Source organism: Alligator sinensis, unplaced genomic scaffold, assembly GCF_000455745.1.
Source record: "Alligator sinensis unplaced genomic scaffold, ASM45574v1 scaffold187_1, whole genome shotgun sequence".
NCBI classification, from domain to species: domain Eukaryota; kingdom Metazoa; phylum Chordata; order Crocodylia; family Alligatoridae; genus Alligator; species Alligator sinensis.
Window position 1 is genome coordinate 8857 of NW_005841861.1, and position 6765 is coordinate 15621.

Sequence of the window (6765 nt, forward strand, 5' to 3'; positions counted from 1 at the left end):
CGGCCCGCGCAGCCGCAGCGGCCTCTCCGGGGCTGCAGCTACGGCGTCTGGTGTGAAACGGGGCCTCCTCGGCCCACTCCGCCCTTACCGCCGCGGGACGCCGGCGTCTTCTCGCTGCGGCGCGGGAAGGGTCTAGCTAGCACCGCCCTCCCCCGGGCACTAGCCCGCGCCGCGTCGCGTCCCGTCCCGTCCTGTCACCTCCGCGTCCGCGCGCCCCGCGCCAGGCGGCGGCCCCACACCCGCGTCCGGGGCCCGGACCCTGCAGCTCCTCTGCCCTGTCCTGCCCGGGAGCCGCTCGTGGGTCCTTTGCAAGCGACCCCCTGTGCTCTGAGGTGCGGTGCTGTGGGCGCGGAGGCCTTTCTCCCCTGGGGAGGCGGGTGCCAAGGAATTGCTGAAACGTGCCACCAGCCTTTCCTCCTAGCTCCGGTTCCTGAGGGGGGCCTAGAATATTTTGCCTTGGCCGGACGATACTTCAGAGGAAGGAGCTCTTGAGCAGCTGCATCTTACCCTTCCATCTCAGTCGCCAGTAAAAAGAAGTGTAATACGTAAGTGGGGGTCCTGGTTAGCCCCGGGTGGGCTGGCCGCCACAGTGACCACCCCATGAGACTTAGGTGAGGTTAAGCATGATGGCCTGAACCTCACACCCAGAGTCAAGCGGAGTACGTTTGCTGTTCTGTAAGATGTCCTTGCACGCCTGTCCGTGAACACGCTGGTCCCAACCACCAGATAAATGCCAGGCAGGGAGCAACAAACCTTCCAGAAGCAATTTTAACAACTGAAGAAAAAGAAAAAAATCAGGACGCACGACTTCCAGGGTGTGAGCTCCAACTTTGCAAACACAAGATTTTCTCTTCTTTTGGAAAACTTCCCCCTTTGCCTCCATCGGGATGGAAGGAACTTGGGAGATCTCCATGAGGTTTCTGTCCTGCCTTGGCTCCTTCCTCAGAGACCTGGTATAAGGAGTCCATGCTCCCGTCTGCCAACTTCCCCAGGGATGGCCCCAGGCTGCCCAACCTGTGGAGTGAAATCCTGACTTGTCAGTCCAAAGCATTGTAGATTCTTGCACTTTACTGTGTGCCTCCTACCCCTTCCCTGACCACCACTTCCCACAAGAGCATCTCTCTCCGTGGCTCCTAAAATCTGTGGGTCTGGGTTCACCTAAAGAGTAGGTAGTTTAGGGCTGACCACATACACATTCTACCTTGAAGTCAGGATGCAGTTTCCTAGAAGAGATGCTGGAGGCACAGCAACAGCTGGAAGTCACTGCTGCCTCCTGTGCATTGCTGTGGCCACAGGTGCCTGGCTGTTTTGTCAGACAGACGGTTCTTCCCTGAACTCTGGTAAGCTGACAAATCACAAATGCACAGCTAGAAAGTAGTATAATAGTCATGTTGTAGCTATGATGGACCAGGAATTGTGTGAGAGGCAAGGATTTCTTAGGGTGAAATCTTTTACTGGACCAGCTGCATAGATGGGATAGTTAGACAAGTTTTCCAATGTAAGACATTCTTCATCAGGTCTGACCAGGGCAAGCCAAGCACAGCCAGAAAGTAAGCATGGACTACTCTTGTGGCTTGATTTCAAATCTGTTTTGTGAGTCAACATGGTGTGGTTTCCAGGACATGTTAAGTGGGTAAAAGAGGGCCCCGAACACAAAAGGAGAGGTAGAAAATTCGTGCATAAGTGTGGCTAAGGGGAGAGGGAGTTTTTCCTCTTTCATTTCAGGGGATCATGGGCACTTTCTCCTTCTTGTTGAACAGTAAAGATCAAAGTTACATAAATACTGTTTCACTGGCACACAGTTAAACATCTAAGGGTAGTTTAATGTTTTGTCAGGACAATAGTAGTTCTCCCCTCCCCTTTTTTGAAGAAGGTTATTACCATTTATTACCATTTAGATGAATTTTCATCCCAGGATCTCTCTTGGTTTCCCTAGCTGAACTCAGTGGGGCTTTTTTCCTGAATAATATACACAGTCACATTCTTTCCCATTTATCTCTATCATATGTGATTCATTGTAGGCAATAATTCAGACCAGCACACCTTGAAAGAATGGTGCTGGTACACAATAAAAGATTCACTTATATGAAGAACACTATAGTCTTTTCTTTCTGCCTGTTTTAAAGAGGCTTCCAATGCAAAGCTTATGTAACAAAAACATGAGAATAGTATTCTTGTCGCCTCTTTAATTATTGCAATAAATATAAAAAGATTGATTTAATAATTTCAAGATCAATCTATGTCTACGCAACAAATGCATAGCATGAAACTTTTGCATATAGTATTTATTTTCTTAATTTTCTGTAGAAATTTTACTAACAGGAGGCAACTTTTGGCTTAAATGTAAATATAGTAATCATTTGTGCATTTTCACCTTTCAGTCCAATCCCATTCTACCGCTCCAGCCACTCAGTTCTTTTTCTTATATTCAGATGTGCCACTGTGATATCAAGATTTCCTTAATATAAATCATTGACACAAACACTTTATTCTTGAAGTTATAGATGTATTTGTTTGTGTTAAAGGGATTCACTCTGCATTATTAAAAATGGGCATACAAAGGGGAAATATTTGTTTGCCTTCTTTTGGGCTTTTTTATGATATGTAAAAAAAAAGTTCTGATCCTGTTACCTTTTCTGCTTGAACAAGGGTTTTCGTAAGTGGTTTTTATACTTTAGGCCCCTGACAGACATTCAATTAAAGGCATCATGCTGTGCTACACATGCATGGCAGGAGGTGTACTTGTGGGATCAGGGATCAGATCCCATTTGCAGCACATTGTTGATGCAGAGTGAGCCCAGGACCATGATCCTGGACATCCCTTACAACAGCGAGTAGCAAGCCTGTTAGCTGATTGCGGCTCCCAACCTCGGTGGTACATCAGAACCCTTATCTCTATGTGCCCCCATGGGTTAGGATCCCTGATCAGCTGCTCTTGGGAATGGCAACTGATCAGAGCTCTCAGTCGGTAGGGCACAGTGGAGCCCTTGGTAGAATTCTTGGATCTGATATGCCATTGGGGGTTGAGAGTGGTAGCTGATAGGGGCTTCTGACCTTTACAGGGGTGCATCAGAGTCAAGGGCTCTGATGCACCTCTGAGACTGGGAATGGCAGTTAGCTGATCATCTTTCCCAATTTCAGGAGTGCATGGGAGTCAAGGAACTTCATGCACTCCTAAGGATGGGAGCCCCAGTCAGCTCATGCCAGGTCATACATGCAGTTTAAGGTGTGATGAGAACCAGCCACAATGTTTACACAAAACATATTTTGTGTAATAACTTTGTAGTTTATTCGTTGTTTTGTGGTGCCATGAATTGCATTAGTGTGTGGCTGGGGTACTACTTAAGGCATGATTAATTAGTTAATCATGTCTTGAGTGTAATGTAAGCCAAGAGTCTTAGTCCCTAGTTTAGCAGAGATGATGTTTCTCATTTTGCTAGACACCATACAAACCCAGCACCAAAAGATTGTCTCCGCTTCCAGAGGACCGAAGGCCTAAATACAGCTGAGAAATAGCCATGCCTTTGAATGTTGTTGTTGCAAAGTTGTTAGAGTGAAAAACAGTCTTCTCTACCCTAAAAAAATCTTCAGCCTCAGTGATTACATCTTTCACAATGTGTTTGAATTAAATAAGTTTTATCAAAAGCTAAAGGCTGCAGCAAAACGTGCGGGCACATGCGGTTTGTGGTGCCACCGTCCTTTTTGTGGCAGCGTCCACTGTATGTAGCAAACTTTAAAATATGTTACTGGGATTTTCCAGTAGCAAAAAAACCCCAAACAAACAAAAACAGGCAGAAGAAGTGGCACAGCACACGCAGAGGTCAGGCCGTCTGGCCAGGCCTCCGTGCTGCCAGACTTGTGCCCCTGCTGCTCCAGGCCAGCAGGCAGGACTCTCCCTGGCTGCAAGAGCAATTTGTCCCATAACAAAGGCACATGCAGGAGCATGCCCCTGCATATCTAGACATGACCAAAGCATTTTAACTCATCTGATTAAACTCCCTCTCAGTCGTTCAAAATTCCTTTCTTGTGTAGTGTTTTTCTGCGGCAGAACACAGGTTTTGCCTGCCACTTAAAGGGGTCTGAGCAGGTGGCAAGCAGCCAGCTGGTGGACGCAGACCCAATCAGGTGGTCACATGTTAGGCAGGAGGCCACCTGATTGGTGAAGAGGTTGCGAGCTTGGGTAGAAGGCTAGGTCCCAAGAGCAGAGTGGACAGTTGCTGCAGGGGGAAGAAAGAACATCATCACCCAGCTGGAGATTTGCTGCTCCCAAATTCTCTGGAGGTCAAGGGTAAGAGCTATGGGGATGGAGGAGGTTCCTGGTCCTGGGAAATGACCTAAAACTACACCCTGCTGGGGTTGGTTGGTGTGGTGGGGCTGCTTGTGGCAGGGCAGTCCCTAGGAAATGTCACACCTGTGCCTTCCCAGTGAAAGGTGAGTATGGAGCACTGGAAAGCCTCAGCCCCTGCTGCCTTGTGGGTGACCCTGTGGAAGAGAGAGGCTAGGGGAGCACACCCTGACAGAAAAGCATAGGGCCAAGGCCCACTGAGTGAGGCCTGAGGCTCAAGATGCATTAGGCCCAGCAGCCCAATAAAGGGCAGGGTAGAAGCCCAGTGAGGGAGTTGGGTGTTGAAGTCTCAGTGTGGGGGCACGGGGAGAAGCCCCAGCAAGGGGAACATGAGGTCGAGGTACGTCTGAGGAGGCTGAGGCCAAGTTTAGGCCAGGTGAGGCCAAGTGCGACCCAGCTAAGGGGCCAGGGGAGTATTAGTGGATGGAGATGCCATCTGCAAGGCATGGGGCATGGTATAAGGGAAGGTTTGGAGCCGTGTATTCACCCTTGGCATCAGGGCAATTAAATGGGCAGCCTCCCACCTGGGAACACCTTAAGTTATATCAAAGGCAAGGCAGGTGGGGAGACTACCCTAGACAAGTGGGTGGGCCAATGTTTGGACCGGCCCCAGGATGATGACCCACTTGTTATAGCATCTACCAGTTTTCTAGCCATCCAAAGAGTCTTCCAACAAAAATCATTTTTTGTAACAAAAATATCAACCATACCCAAAGCTTACAGGCCTACATTTTACATTGTAAAAATAGGGTTAGAAGCACATCAGTCAGTGGCTGGTACTTCAAGATACTAAAACTGCAGAGCTATTAATACAGAAGCTGTTTTATCTGTATAAGACTGGACACGTCCACACAAGATGCTTAACTTTGCATTAGCATAGCTTACCTCAAAGTAAGCATGTTTGTCTACACGTGCATATACTTACTACACAGCAAAACTCCCTAATCCCAAGTAAATTTGCTACCTGCAAATGCAAGCAGCAAATTTACTGGGGATTAGTAACGAAACTGTAGCACTTGTCTAGATGCCTGACGGGGAGCAAAAGTCTGCTGCTGGGGCAGACTCCATCACAGGAACTCAGGCAAGGACTATGTTCCCCTGTCCCGGCAGCAGGGAGCTCCGGGCCCCCTGTTCTGAGATCACGATCAGGGAGCAGGGGTTGGGAGATCCTTATGTCCCAGCCCCAGCTCTGCCATCACAACTGGGAAGCCTGTTCCCCACTCAACTCCACAAGCATGGAGCTAGGGGAAGGGGAGAGAAAAACAAGCTCCCCAGCCACCCCCATGCCCCCATACTCATGGAGCTGGGGGAAGAACAAGCTCCTCAGCCCCCCTCCAGGGGCAGGGGCTGGGAACTGTTTTGGTCAGGGGCAGGGCCCATCCCTGTGCCCCAGTCGAGTGATTGAGGTACGTGGCTTGGAAAGAGCTGCAGGGGTAGGGTAAGTCCCAGCCCCCTACCCCAGTCTGCTGGTGGGGCATCTAGCTTGCTGCCCCATCAGTGGATCAGGGCAGAGGGTTGGGACCTGCCCCTCCCCTGCAGCTCTTTCCAAATCCCCTGCCTCTAATTGGGGAGCTACAGCCAGGAGCTCCTTACTGCCAGGGCAGGGGGACATTGTCCTTGCCCCAGCAGCAGGCAGCCCCCCTGGAGCGAGGAGATAACCGTCTTCTGTCCTGGTGCTCCCTGCCAGACCCTGAGCTGGCATCCAGAGCAGGGGCAGGCAATTATTTCAGGTGATGGGCCACTTACTGAGTTTTGGCAAACTGTTGAGGGCCATGTGGGTGGCTGCACGGGTAGCCCCACCCCTTGACAGGCGCTCTGCCCCCTGGTTGCCATCTTAGGGCCAGAAGTCCTGCCCCCTAGCCCCTGCCCTTTGCCACCAAAAGTCCCTCCCCTTGCCCCCAGAAATATTCCTTTCAGCAAGGGGTTTTGCCATCTCAGAACCAGAAAAAATCCAAATTTTATTCTAAAAAATGAACATCTACAACATTAATTAATTTGATTTCAAAAAATATTTTTGTCTTGATTTACATATGTTTGTGTAGTGTACCCAGAGGGGATTGCACAACAATTTAAAATGAAGTCTTACTCTTGTATACTGTGGGGGGGGGTTGGGGGTATGGGGGGGGTATAGATTTGTATGGGGTGATGGAGCATGTGGGTGTGTGTGTGGATTTGTGGGGTGTGGGGGGTATGGGGTTTGTGGGGGGATGTATAGAGGAGAGAATGGCTGGGGTGTGTGTAAGCAGGTCTGCATGTATGGCAGTGCAAGGGGGTATAGGTGCATATGTATAGTGGGGTGTGCTTGTGGGGTTTGCCCTATGAATGCACACACACATGCACTCTGCTTCCCTCACAGCTTCCCTCACTACACACACACACACACTCTGCTTCCCTCGCCGCCACCCCCACACACACACTCT

General features: G+C 49.7%; 1 long non-coding RNA gene across 1 annotated transcript in view; it reads right to left on the bottom strand.

Moving 5' to 3' along the window:
- Nucleotides 1-2547, bottom strand: part of LOC112551941 — a 10816-nt gene extending 8269 nt beyond the window's left edge. The window contains exon 1 of the long non-coding RNA XR_003096281.1: nt 89-2547. This is a non-coding gene — a long non-coding RNA (uncharacterized LOC112551941). The remainder of the gene's footprint in view (nt 1-88) is intronic.
- Between the last annotated feature and the right edge of the window lie 4218 nt (nt 2548-6765).